The following is a 15,040-nucleotide window of genomic DNA, read 5'->3' as shown; positions in this document are numbered from 1 at the left end:
AAATTGTTCGTTCATCAGAAAAAGAACGAAAGATTCGAATCTCTGAAATGAACGAAAAAGCACAACTCTACAATTTTTCTTTTAATTTAGAGCACAGTTCAGTCCCTGTTTTCGAATTTGTTCCACGGTGGATAAGTTTCAGGGTATATGGGTAGGAAATTTCAGTACGCTTCCTTTCCAAATTAAAACTTTTAATAACTTTTACATCACTCAACTCTCACACTTGTTAGCATTAAAATATTCTGCGAATAGTGGGGGATAAATCGACGGTCATTAGCGATCTAAAATTAACTTCTGTTTCCTGGACCGCTAGGAGTGAGGAAACTCTTGCATGTATATGTATGTAAATATTAATATTTGAAACAGTAAATAAAATTCGTTGTTTACAGGGTGGATCACTAAGGTGAGTATTTTAGAAATTTGAGGGGCATTTCATTAGGTAAGTATTTTACATAAGTTTAACTAGTTCAATCAAAGGTAAGTATTGTTACAGTATTAGCAACACTAAGGGGGTACTGCCATCTCTAAACCGATGCTAAACAGTGATATCATGCACATCCATAGATCAGTCATTATGTATATGCATGAACGAATGAATAATTGCGTCTACACATATGTACGTATACGACCAGCGGAGAAGCAATGCACAAACACATGCATATATCTTATCTGAATTGCTCACAAGAGAGGGCAATAATTTGTGCAAGTATTACTCAAATGAAGAAGTTATAAACGTAGTTGTGGCTGGCGATTTTGTAGCTGATAACTAACTAGTAAGTTCTGGAATGGAAAAGCCTAGAAGTATGCAATGAGAAATCAAAAAGTATAAAAGGCGCGACAGTACAGGCGAATATTCAGTTTCATTTGAGCTATCAATTAGTTTGGTTATTAAGCAAGCTATTCGTTACAAAGTATAAGTGTTATTGTGAAGTACTTTAATAAAGGCCATTTTTTCATTATTCAATATTGGAGTTATATATTCAAAAGTTTAGCGATACGAACGTTGGCAGAAGATTGCAAATAAGGGGAATTGCAGTAAAATCGTTACAATTGGTGTCAGAAGAAGAATTGTTGAATAAATTCCAGAGGACAACAAGGACATGGCAAAGTTCAGTGAATTGAAGATCCAGCAACTGAAGAAGGAGTTGGAGAGCCGTGGATTGAATACAACCGGCAATAAACTCGAACTTCAGGCAAGACACCGAGAGGCAGTGGAAGTAGAAGGAATTGATGTGGACGAGTATGTCTTTTATCCTGATGGGGACGAGACAACAACAAAAATTGAAGAGAAAAATGAAACATCGCAGACAGTTACGAGCACAGACTTGAACATGATTTTAGCTACAATATCTGCAAAAACATCGACAGTGGCATCTCAACTAGAATCCCAAGAGAACCGTATAACATCCAAGATGGAAAAACAGAAGACATATATGGCATCCAAGATGGAATCACAGGAGACACGTATTGCAGAAATGTCACCTGAAATAACATCGACGATTGAGGCACAAGAAACGCGTATTTCCGAAATGTCGTCGCAAATGTCATCTCAGCTGGAATCGCAGGAGAACCGTATAACAGCGAAGATTGAAGCACAAGAGGCACGGATATCCGAAATTTCGGCACAAATTTCAGCACAGATATCATCGCAGATCTCTGCTCAACTGGAAGAGCAAGAAGGACGTATTTCTTCGAAGTTGGAGGCGCAAGATACAAAAACTTTACAATTTGAAGAAAAAATCGAGGCCGAGGTGGATGCTTTGGGAGGACGTATCGAGCAGTTGCAACTAAATTGCCCAGCAGTTTCAACGAGTAATCCAAATGTAAAAACACCATCCATTGACGGTTCTGTTCCTTTCCAGGTCTTTAAGCTACAATTTGAGAAGACCGCAACAGTGAACAACTGGAATGCTGAAGATAGAGTTGCTGCATTGTTCGTAGCTTTAAAAGGACCATCTGCGGAAATCTTACAGACCATCCCAGAGTACGAGCGGAACAACTACGAAACATTGATGAGCGCTTTAGAGAGATCTTACGGAAGCGAGCATAGGAAACAGATATTCCAAATTGAGGTGCAAAACCGCTACCAAAAAGCAAATGAGACAATGCAGGAGTTTGCTTCAGATATTGAAAGATTGGCTCATCTTGCAAAAGCGGACGCACGCGTGGAATACACTGAAAGGGTAAAAATCCAGAGCTTCATAAATGGCATACGAGATGTGGAAACGAAGCGGGCTACATATGCGTATCCAAAACTAACATTTGCTGAAACGGTATCGCATGCACTGACTCAGGAAACAGCCTCACTTTTGAGTAAGCCAGCGTACAACGCTCATCGTGTGGAAGTGGAAAAGCCAGACTGGGTAGACGCAATTTTGGAAGCATTGAAGGGTACGCAGCAGAAGAATAGTGATGCAGTCAAATGCTTTAAGTGTGGAAAGCCAGGGCACATTGCGCGCTATTGCAACACCAACCCTAACAGTTCCAACAATGTGGGTGGTCGTAAACGCAGAGCAGAAGGAGATGAGCAAATATCCACGACAAATCAATCGTTAAACTAAAGCGAGTGAGCAGCAAGGAGCGACAGCTGACTCCCTCAATTGAATGCCCCATAATCTCTATCTCACAAATTGGAAGAAGGTCAAGCAATCTTACTGTAGGAGGACATGTGGATGGAAAGGAACGTTTACTGACTGTAGATACGGGCGCATCTCATTCCATCATTCGAGCGGATTTAGTCAACAAAAAGATAAGACCATTGTATGGAGCAATATTGCGTACAGCTACTGGAGAAGACAGCACGGTTCTAGGAGAAGTATCATGTGAAGTCGCAATTGGGAACGTAACGGTAGTACACAATTTTATAGTGGCAGAAATTGTTGATGAAATCATAATTGGAGTGGACTTCTTAATCCACCAGGGCATCAAGATGGACATGCAAAGCAAGGCGATGCGATATAAAAACATGGACGTACCACTTAATTTCGACTACGAGAGAGGCTACAGCAGTAAACGAGTGCTGGTGGAAGAGAGTCAGCAAATACCACCAAAATCTGAAGCAGTAATCTGGGCAAAGGTTGATGGAGATTGTGGGACAAACAAATTGTGGGTTGTCGAAGCAGCAAACAAATCAGCACTGAACATACTTGCAGGAAAAACCCTGGCTATGACAAAACAAGATGGACGTATTCCGGTAAGAGTACTCAATGAGTTCAAGTCACCACTCAAACTGAATAAAGGAGCTATTTTGTGAAGATGCCAAGAGGCTGAAGTGGTTACTAACTTTGAACAGCTCCAGGAACACGTTTCAGCTAGTAATACTGATCTTTCAAATGACATCACGGCATGGACGCAGGGGCTAGAGGAATCATATCAGAGTAAGGCAAAACAACTGCTCCTAAAGTACGCGAACATATTTGAACAGGATGTTTCCAAACCAGGCCGCACCAACGTTGTGAAACATCAAATTGACATTGGAGATGCGAGACCAATCCGTCAAGCTCCACGTAGTGTTCCACTGGCGAAGCAGGAAGTTGTAAGTCATACAAGAAATGAGCGGCAGCGGCGTCATCGAACCATTAGCTAGTCCATGGAGCTCACCGGTAGTACTTGTAAAGAAGAAGGATGGAAAAATGAGGTTTTGCGTGGACTACCGGAAGTTGAATGACGTAACGAAAAAGGCTAGCTACCCATTGCCAAGAATTGATGACACTCTGGACTCGCTATCTGGTACGAAATGGTTTTCCACGCTGGACTTGAAAAGCGGATACTGGCAAGTTGAGGTGAAGGAGGAAGATAAAGAGAAAACAGCCTTCAGTGCCGGTGATGGTCTTTGGCAATTTACGGTGATGCTTTTGGACTTTGTAATGCACCAGCTACTTTTGAGAGACTCATGGACCAGGTTCTGAAGGACTACATTGGAAAACATGCTTGGTGTACCTGGACGACTTCATCGTATTGGAGAAGAACTTTGAGGAACATCTTCAGAATTTGGAGGAAGTTTTCCACAAAATAGCTGGCGCTAGTCTGAAGTTAAGTCCCAAAAAGTGTACGCTGTTTAAAAAGGAAGTAAATTATTTGGGTCACAAGGTAACGACAGAGGGCATCTGCACTACGAACGAAAAGATAGAGGCTGTAAAAGATTGGCCAAGACCACAGAACCTACATGAATTGAGAAGTTTCCTCGGGCTGTGCACATATTACCGCCGATTTGTACCTAATTTTTCCAGCGTAGCCCATAGCCTCCATGAGCTTACAAGAAAAAATATAACTTTTGAATGGAAGAAGGAGCAAGAAGTGGTTTTCCAAACATTGAAAGAGCGGTTGTGCACTGCCCCAGTGTTAGCATATCCGATTCCAGGAGCAACATTTATTCTAGACACAGATGCGAGTGGATATGCTATAGGAGGCGTTTTATCACAACTGGTCGATGGACAGGAGAAGGTAGTTGCATATTACAGCCGTTCGATTGGAAAACCAGAGAGGAACTACTGCGTTACGCGGAGAGAGCTGTTGGCATTGTTAGAGTGCATTAAACATTTTCTCAAATACCTCTACGGCCAGCGATTCCGTGTCAGGACAGATAACGCAGCGTTAAAATGGCTTATGCAGTACCGTAATCCGGAAGGACAATTGGCACGGTGGATCGAGCGACTACAAAGCTATGACTTTTCCATTGAGCATCGAAAAGGTAGTACCCATGGAAATGCCGATGCAATATCACGGAGACCATATAGTTTTGAATGCAAGCACTGTTCAAAGGCCGAGGCTAAAGAAGACATTATAGATGTCCGGCTAATGGCTATAACGTGTACGGATGAAGGGGACAAGGAACAACTAAGAAAGTATCAGATAGAAGATACAGATCTGTCACATGTTATGCAAGGGCTCGAACGAAACGAAATACCAAGCAGAGCGGAGATGTCAGCAGAGAGTCCCATTGTGAAGTCATATTGGGCACAGTGGAACAGTTTAGAATTGATATCCGGTTGCCTTCATCGAGTATGGGAGAGTGAGGATGGTCAATGCAAGAAGAAACTAATAGTTGTTCCCAGAAGGATGATTCCTGACGTGCTCAGCGAGCTGCATAATGGGCCACGTGGAGGTCATCTTGGAATCACAAAGACAGCAGCGATTCTTTTGGGTTGGTTGCCGTCAGTCGGTCACCGAGTAGATTGCCAACTGCGAGGTATGCAACAGAGCGAAAGGGACCAAAAAACGAAGTCATGGCCAGATGAAGCAGTATATTTCAGGTGCACCATATGAAAGGATCGCCATGGATGTCGCAGGTCCATTTCCTATTAGCAACCACGGAAACAAATACGTACTGGTCGTTATGGATTATTTCAGTAAATGGCCACAGGTATACCCGATCCCAAACCAAGAAGCAGAAACAGTAGCAGAAGTGGTTACAAACGAATGGGTTGCAAGGTATGGTGTGCCAATGGAGATACATTCTGACCAAGACAGGAATTTTGAATCAGCTGTTCCAAGAAATGTGCAAGAAGTTGGGCATTCGAAAAACATGGACAACTGCATTGCATCCTCAGTCCGATGGTATGGTGGAACGTTTCAATAGAACATTGGAGAAGCATTTAAGGAAAGTAGTAGACAAATACCATAAGGACTGATATACACACATATCATTATTCTTGATGGCCTACCGATCGGCAGTACATGAGACAACGGGCCAAACCCCCTCAAAGGTAATTCTTGGCAATGACCTTCGACTGCCAGCTGATTTGAAGTATGGGATAGATGCCGATATGGAGAGGAATGTCTAGAAATCCACTGGTGTCTTGAAAGAAGAGCTGAGAGAGATACACGATCTGGTAAGGCAACGAGCAAAGATTATGAGTGACAAGATGAAAGCGAGGTACGATAAAGCAATTAATTCGGAAGGGTTTCAGGAAGGAGATTTGGTGCTGCTATACAAGCCACAACGAAAAAAAGGTTTATCCCCGAAATTGCAATGTAACTGGGAAGGCCCATACAAAGTTGTAAAACGGATCAACGATGTAGTGTACCGCATACAAACCATTCGAAAACCACGAACCAAAATTAAAGTGGTTCACTTGGAGAAGCTAGCATCGTTTGTATCGAGAGATTTGTCGTATCGGGACGATCAGACTTAAGTGGAGGGCAGTGTTACAATATTAGCAACACTAAGGGGGTACTGCCATCTCTAAACCGATAGTAAACAGTGATATCATGCACATCCATAGATCAGTCATTATGTATCTGCATGAACGGATCAATAATTGGGTCTACACATATGTACGTATACGAGCAGCGGAGAAGCAATGCACAAACACATGCATATATCTTATCTGAATTGCTCACAAGAGAGGGCAATGCTTTGCGCAAGTATTACTCAAATTAGAAGTTATAAACGTAGTTGTGGCTGGCGATTTTGTAGCTGATAACTAACTTGTAAGTTCTGGAATGGAAAAGCCTAGAAGTATGCAATGAGAAATCAAAAAGTATAAAAGGCGCGACAGTACAGGCGAGAATTCAGTTTCATTTGATCTATCAATCAGTTTGGATATTAAGCAAGCTATTCGTTGCAAAGTATAAGTGTTATTGTGAAGTACTTTAATAAAGGCCATTTTTCATTATTCAATATTGGAGTTATTTATTCAAAAGTTTAGCGATACGAACGTTGTAAGAAGATTGCAAATAAGGGGAATTGCAGTGAAATCGTTACAGTATTTTAGCAAAGGGGAAGTACCTAAGGCTAGGTAATATTTCAATATTACATGTTAAATTCATTTTCTATTCATTTTAGTAATACATTAAGGGTAGAACGGTAATTTAAAATTCAATTAGATTGGAGCTCATGTCTCAAACATTGCGGCCGGCCTGCTCCGATGAGGGAAGCAGCAACTTCTACATCTTCTCCGAAGTATTAACCGCTGTTAAAAACAAGTGTCGCAGGCGCTCTTGCGTGGCTTTATTGTCTGCTCGCTCCTTCCTTGGTTTTAGAGTCACTGTCCTTTTTGGCGTATTTGATTTCGGTGCTGGAGCCCCGGTTCTTTTATTGGGCTTTTTCCTGCGTTCTCCCCTTGGCCGGTTATGGTGAAGCAGCGTGCGATGAGCGAGGCGACATCGGCAGCAGCTATCAGGAGAGCTGCATACGCCCGTGACGTGTGAGGTTGCCAAACAATTTATACAATATTTGTGAGCCCGCACCGACTCATAGCGTTCGTCCGGGGTCATAGCCATAAACGCATGGCAGTAACGCAATGAGTGCATCTGGCAACACAGCCGGCAGTTGCTGAAGTTTCCATAACGTGATCTGCAAATAAAAGTCAAAAGAAAGGTGTGTCAAGTGAGTTTGAGTGTTGAGAGAGGGGTATGATGGGAGCCCCTAGATTTAGCAGGTTTTGGAGGGATATATAAGGTGAGGGTGGAGAATCTATTTTTCTAGAGGGAGGACACACATTTTTGCTATGGGGTATGTGTATATTCCGTCTTGAGTACGGATATCTACTACTCGAACGTTTTCATCCGAGCCAGGGTGGAGTCGAATGATGCGTCCAAGTCGCCATTCATTGTGCGGAAGAAGATCATCCTTGACGACGACCAGATCACTTCTCTGACGTTTGTCTCCTGAGTCTTCCATTTGGTCCGCTTATGGAATTCTTTGAGATATTAACTTTTCCAACGCATACTAAATGATGATGTAGGACTTGCCGGTTCTGCCATTTGTTTGTGAGTGACAGATTTTCAGGGTTGGGTTCAGGTAGGGAGAGTAACGGAGAGCCCCGGATGAAATGTCCAGGAGTTAGGGCGAGTAGATTATTCGGATCCTGAGACATCGGAGTTAGAGGCCTAGAATTAAGGACTACTTCAATTCGAGAAAGGAGTGTGGTGAATTCCTCAAACGTAAACTTGTGGCTTCCTGCCACCTTGAGTAAATGGGTTTTAAAATTCTTGATGGCTGCCTCCCATGATCCGCCCATGTATCGAGCGTGCGGTGGTTTGAACTGCCTTGACGGTTCGTGAGTAGCATATTTCTGAGCTACGTCGGAGGCGGATTCCTTGATGAACGAGGTGAGTTCCTTCTGAATGGCACGACTGGCCCCGATGAATCTTTTGCCACTGTCTGACATTACTTTATGAAGAAGTCCACGATGACTAACAAAACGACCGAATTCCGCTTTAAAAGCGGCGGTGGGCAAATCTGAGCAGACTTCAAGATGTACTGCTTTGGTCGAGAATCAGACAAATATGCCTTTGCGTAAGATGCTTTCCGCAGAGTAGAGGTTTTAACCGAGAAAAGTCCCGCAAAGTCAACGCCGGTGGTATGAAAGGGGAGAGAAATGGTGGCTCTTTCAGCAGGTAGTGCGGCCATGATTTGAGATTTGGCCTGTTGCTTGTATATAGTGCATCTTTTAGAGTGGAATATGCACTTCTTCACCTTTCGTTTCAGTCGAGGGATGTAATACTCCTGTTGTATCGCGCGTGTCATCAATTGCTTTTCTGCATGCAACAGGTTGGAGTGGGTAAAATCTAAAAATAACGAGCAGAACCTCGAACTTTCGGGAATAATAATAGGGTAGCGCTCATTGTCGCACCCGCATTACGCCTGATTTGTCGAGCATAGGGTTTAAGGGTAATAAAGAACACTTTTTACTCAGGGGTTTTCTGGACTGTAGATCAGCAATGACTTCAGGGTAATATTTTTGTTGTGTCATCCGTATAAGACGGACCTTTGCTTGCTGAACTTCCTCTTGAGAGAGGGTGACCGTTTTGGGGATATCAAGTCGCCTGGTGCGACTAACAAATCGGTACATATCCGCAACTACTCGTAGGGGTCTTTCGCAGGAAGAAAAGCGTTCCAGTGGATCAGGAGTTTCGACTGGACGAAACGCTTGAGTTTGCTTTTGTTCCGGTGGTGTCGTAGTAGGGGTCTCCATTTTGGGCCAGAAGGTGGAAGCTTTCGAAAGCCACGTTAGGTCTTTCCACCATTGAGAGCAGTTGGCGAGATCAAACGGTTTGCATCCTCGCGTTTCAAGATCTTCCGGGTTATCTCCGCTGGGTACATGACGCCAAGAAGCGTTTTGCTACATAGGTCTTCCAGGTGTGGGGTGGTTTTACCAACCACGCCAATACGATGGCGGAGTCTAACCAAAGAAAAACCTCATGCGGTGTCAAATTTAAGTTGGAACGTATTTGTTTTACTAATTTAGTGAGTAGTACTGCTCCACAAAGTTCTAGACGGGGGAGACTCACTGTTTTTAAAGAAGCGACTTTGCTTTTTGCAACGAGAAGATGGGAAGAGAAAGTGGTGTCGCTATTTTGTACTTGCAAATAAACACAAGCACAGAAGGTTTTCTCTGAGGCATCTGAGAATCCGAGCAGTTGAAATGGTTTGGTGGGAGAGAACTCGACCCATCTGGGTATTCGTATTTCGCTTACTGCAGAGAGGTTTTCTCGAAAGCTGTTCCAATTATGAAAGGCGTCATCCCAGTCTATTCCCTCTAGCCAGAGTTCTTGAAGGAGAGTTTTAGCCATTATCATAGTTAGGGATAGCCACACTGCCGGGTCAAAAAATTTTGCGACCGCCTGCAGGGATATGGTCGCACGAGTACGAAAAAGAGTCAGTTATAACATTCCATTTTATGCCGAGAATCATAGTTGAGCTCGCGTCGTGAAACTTGAGAAAATCTTCATCAAAGAGATCAGATTTCGGGATTGATTTTAATATTTCGGGGTGATTTGCCGTTATTTTCTTAAGTGGAAAACCGGCTGATTTTAATGGTTCGATAACTTGTTGAAGCGAGTCTATAGTGAACTGTATTGTGTGTTCGCCGGAGAGTATATCGTCTACGTATGTTTCTCGTAGCAATACATCGTGGGCGAGTGGGTGGGTGGGCTTTGTGTCATCTGCGAGTTGATGCAGAGTGCGTATCGCCAGATATGGGGCACAGTTGACACCAAACGTCACTGTCTTTAGTTTAAAATCTTCCATTGGCAAGTGTGGATATTTTCGAAACACAATCCTTTGGAAATCTTGATCCTCTGCGTGAACGAGTATTTGGCGATACATTCGATGTCGCCTTTAAATAAATACTCAAATAATTATAATTTTAGAAGAACGAGCATTAAGTCGTTTTGGAGGATGGGGCCTGTGTGTAGACCATAGTTTAACGAGTGGCCAGAGTGGGTAGTTCTGGACGCGTTGAAAACAACGCGTACCTTTTTTTGTTTTGCTGTCGGGTTTTAAGACAGCGTGGTGGGGGAGGTAGAATGAAGAATACTTTCCGTTCTCGATGACTTCGCGGGATGAAGTTGTCTCCATATGGCCCATGGTGGGGTATTCCTCCAACATTTCTGAGTATTTTTCCCTCAATTCTGGCCTTTTCTCCAAGGATCGCTCGACACTGAGGTATTGCTGCTGTGCGGAAATTCTCGAGTGTCCAAAGCAAGGGTGTTATGGAATTCCTTTTTAAATGGAAGTTTTACCACACATCGGCCATCTTCCTGGCGGTGAGTGGTTTCCCGGTAGAGTTGATCGCAAAATTGGTCCTCTTACGAAAGGGCTTGGGTGTCAGGTATTTCTTCCTCTTGCCAGAACCTCTGCAATAATGCGCTAAGATTGTCGTCTGGGTTTGCAATAACTTGGGTGGAGAATGCGTTCACTTGCTCTGTAATGGCCCGCTGAGTATCCATCCAAATATTGTATTTTGGGCTAAAAAGGAACCACTTATGTTGGCTTGTAGTCCTTGGAGTATTATTTGCGGTGTGAGATCGGCTCCTATAACCATGCCGATTTTAGAAAGGGGTAAAGCAGTTAGGGTTCGCGAGCGGCAATGTGGCAATTCCTTGCAAATCTATTTTCGACACCTTAATGCTGGCAATAATATCGCTTGGGTGTTTATTTTTGTTTTAAGATCCGACGGGCAGAGTGTTATCTCGCAAGTCTTGTTGGCATTTTGAACTACCGATCCGCCAATTCCCGAGATCTTATAATGGGTCTCTTTGATAGTTGCAAGAGCTTCTGGATTCGAGACGCTACAAATGTCTTCTCCGAACCCTGATCTATTAGTGCACGGATCTTGTGGTGTTCGCCATTCGATTTCACCGTGACTAAAGTTGTGGGTAAACGAGTAGTTTCGCTACTACTCGCGAAGTGAGTTAAGGTCGAGTTTTTCTTAAAAGGGTTTTGAGTGGCTTGGGTTTGGCTGGCCTCTTTTGAGGTTGACGCCCTGTTGGAGTCTTCAGCTGGAGGTGGCACCCCTTGAGGGTTGTGTGCGCCCTGTTCCTCTGCTGCCTGGGTTCGCTGTCTTGATGGGATTTTCCTTGGAAGTGGAGTAGCGAGTGATGTCGTTTTTGGCAATACACGCATGTGAAATTGCTTCCATAAAATCTTTCCAAGTGAGAGCAAGCTAAACAATTTGTGCAATAATTGTTTTTTTTCACAAATTTTTTTCGCTCTTGGGTGGTGAGATCTCTGAATTTAACGCAGCTCATTATTGAGTGGTTTGAATTAGAGAGTTTGCATAAGGGTTGCCTCTTCGAATATACATGAAACGTTTGGGTCCTATTCCTAAAGTTCGATGAGTTTTTGGGTGTTGAGGATCTGTTGGTGAAGCTAGAGTTAGGGTTACGGGTTTTGCTTTGCCTATACGTACCAAGTCTTTCTACTACTTCTTAATTTGTCGTAATCTCCAACCAAAGTGGAAGTTCTTTCCTGGAGTCGAGTGACTGTTCCCACAATGCCAGGGTTTCATCAGAGAGTTTAGATGAGCAGAGACATACGAGGATCGGATCCCAATTTTTGATTGGGACATCGTTCGCGTGTAGGGCCGAGATACAGTTATTTATGGTGGTTTGAATCTCTTGGATTCTTTCCCCATTTTTTCAGAAAAAGCTGTTGGCATATTAAATAGGGTTTTTAATTGATTGTTTCTGGGCCTGAGACAATTTAGGGTGATATATGTAGACCGCAGTAAACATATCTCGGAAGGAGGGCCAGTCTTCATATCCACCATAGAAGATTTCGGTGTCGCATGCGGGGACTTTTAGACAGGGTTGATGCTGAGAGAGGGCATGGGTTTACTGTTTGTTGATTTGGCTGGTGAGTGCAAATCAACTCGTTGATCCTAACCTTTGTGTGCATCGCTGTGTCGAGAGTGCCGTCGTATGTCTCCTCGCATGCCGTCCTGGATCTTTCCTCTGTTCTGCTCAGGTGAACCGCTTCGTATGCAGCTTCTAGCGCGTCTACAAGTTCGTTGAGTTCCTCCAAATACGTTTTGAGACTGCTTTCAGAGTGATCCGTCTCTGCTATCCCCCACCACTTTCCGCAGAATTTTTATAATTTATTGATTGCGAAGATGAATTTTTCTCGATCCTGCCGAATTCGTCATCATCGGACTGAGATTTTGACCGGGTATTGCCTGCCGGTACCGATAGGGGTTTGAGTTTTTCCTGCTTGTCCGTCATTTTAAAATTTGGGTTTAAAAAATATTAAGATTTTACCAGCTTTAGCCCACTGTAAATTTATTTGCTTTTTATAAGCTCAGGCCCACTATACAAAATTGTATAGCGGGATTTGCTTTAACAAGTGGATAATGAGCGCTTTGGCTTATGAGGGTGGGAACTACTTGTCTTAGCGCTTCTAAGTACAAGTGTGTATAAGTGTATGTATATTTATGTGCAGCGAAGAGAAATAATAAAGGAGTGGATGGAGTTTCGATAACTTTGGACGTAGAAGTTTTTGTTTGCGCAAAGCAAAAAATTAGATTAGGGTGTTGCAATTTTTAGTATGACTTTTGTGGAGCAAAAGGTTTACTAATTTTATTGCGTTATATGTAGTTGGTTTGTGTGGGTAATGAGTGCAAGTTTCCGTGTAAGCCAAATTTATATTAGGGGTTTTCGATAAAAAAAATCTTTTTTTCGAACACGAACCAATTTTATTCGTTGGGTGTAATTTTTTTCCCTCAAACTTAGTGGCAGGAGTTTATATTAAAGTTGAGTAGTGCCTATTTGAAAAGTATGGGTGTTTCGCCGCTGCAACAACAATGCAACAGGCAAGGGTTAATTAATTTGAGTAGCAACTAACTTTGGTGAAAGAGTATTATTCAGGCGAGAGTAGAATATATGTGGGTTATTAAGATATACGTATTTATGTGTGAGTACCAAGAACAGCTTCTTTGGTTACCGCTATGGGACTTCCTAGGTGAAATTTACCCCTTGGCTTTTAATTTAAGCTTTATACATATGTATATGCACGAACAAGTGGCAACTAAGGTGGGACTGTACTTTTTTGCTTATATAACAAGGTTATACGGTTTTCTTGATAAAACGAACGGTTTAATATACCGAACGCGGAGGGAGTATTTTGCTGTACTTGGGTATATTATGCATATTTTACTTTTGTGCAAAGGTATACTTACTTTGGCTTCCTCGGTACTCTTATTTGCCACCTGTTTTTCTGCGCTGAGTGTGCTGTGTATGTTGTTGTTATTGTTGTTGGCGTACCATTTGTGTAGGTATACTGCTCGTGGCTATAATAAAATATGTGAAAGCTGCTGTGTGTGTTGTATTGTTGTTGTTGTTGGGTACCACTTGTGCAGGTCTACTGCTCGTGGTGCTATTAAAATTTGCTGTTTCCTTATGCAATTTTGCCTCACTGTGCCTTTTTCGAGCAATTTTTCTTTTATGTATGTGTGTTTATGCGCAATGTGTGTCCGTGCAAAAGACGGGTCTTTAATTTATTGTTTTCTTCACTCGAGGAAAATATTTTATTATAGCAAACCTTTTTTGTTTTTTTTTTCTTTATTCTAATTTATTTATTTTTGCAATATATGTGTTTTCTTTACTTTTATTTGCAGCACTTTATTTAAATCTTTTCATGTATATATATTTTTGCACTTTTTACTTAATCTTTTATTACCTTTCTTTTTTCCACAGCTTTTCTCACTCTTATTTTCAGCGTTTACTTTGTATCTAGCTCTTAGCTTAGCACTTTTACTTAGTTTTTATTTTTCACTTTTACAGCTTCTTGCACTTTTATTTCTATATATGCGCGCCGCGTACCGGGTAAGTATTTTATATATTTATTAATTTGTACGTTTTTGTTGTTTTCCTTACATTTTTTCTTTTTACCGACTAGGGTAATAAGGTAAGTATGAACGTATGTAGGTATGTAAAACATGGGTATGTATAAGTGTATTTAAACTTTTTAATTTAATATATGTTTTGCTCTTCTTTTCTTTCAATAGGTATATTTTGTAAAGAATTTTTTGTTTTTAACTTTAGGAGATAAATTCTCCTTTTTTTGTTTCTTCCACTTTTTTAGGTCGCTGCTTCCAATGGCGTCAATGGACCATGCATAAGTTTCGGGGCATATGGGTAGGGGATTTCAGTACTCTTCTTTCCAAATTAAAACCCACGGCACTTCCTTCACCCAATATAATATAAATTTATTTAAAACACTATATATGTACCTTAATGCCAACGATTGATTTTATCTTATTTGTATGTTTAGATTAAATAACTTTTACATCACTCAACTCTCACAATTGTTGGCATTAAGATATTCTCCGAATAGTGGCGGATAAATCGACGGTCATTAGCGAACTTAAATTAACTTCTGTTTCCTGGACCGCTAGGAGTCAGGAAACTCTTGCATGTATATATGTATATGTATGAAAATATTAATATTTGAAACAGTAAATAAAATTAATTGTTTATAGGGTGGATCATTAAGGTGAGTATTTTACAAATTTGAAGGGTATTTCATTAGGTAAGTATTTTACATAAGTTTAACTAGTTCAATCAAAGGTAAGTATTTTAGCAAAGGGTGAGTATTTTAGCAAAGAGGAAGTATCTTATGATAGGTTGTATTTCAGTATTTCATGCTAAATTCATTTTCTATTCATTTTAGTAATTGATTAACAACATCAACATCTTCATCATAATCATTTATTGGACATCGATTCCAGTTGGGAAAGTTTGGAGCACGGAATCGCTTTCATCAAGTGCAAGTAGCAGTAATATTTTTCGTACTTCGCTGCTTTGCACTTTCTGT

At 41.6% G+C, this 15,040-nt stretch overlaps 1 protein-coding gene across 10 annotated transcripts in view; it reads right to left on the bottom strand.

The window, feature by feature from the left end:
- Positions 1-15,040, bottom strand: part of LOC137234572 (plasma membrane calcium-transporting ATPase 2-like) — a 2,440,841-nt gene that overhangs the window by 1,168,382 nt on the left and 1,257,419 nt on the right. The gene's annotated exons all lie outside the window — the stretch shown is intronic.

The sequence above is a fragment of the Eurosta solidaginis genome, chromosome X, assembly GCF_040869045.1.
Source record: "Eurosta solidaginis isolate ZX-2024a chromosome X, ASM4086904v1, whole genome shotgun sequence".
In the NCBI taxonomy this organism is placed as follows: domain Eukaryota; kingdom Metazoa; phylum Arthropoda; class Insecta; order Diptera; family Tephritidae; genus Eurosta; species Eurosta solidaginis.
The sequence above is the reverse complement of the archived record's forward strand: the minus strand, read 5'-3'. Positions and strand labels throughout refer to the sequence as shown.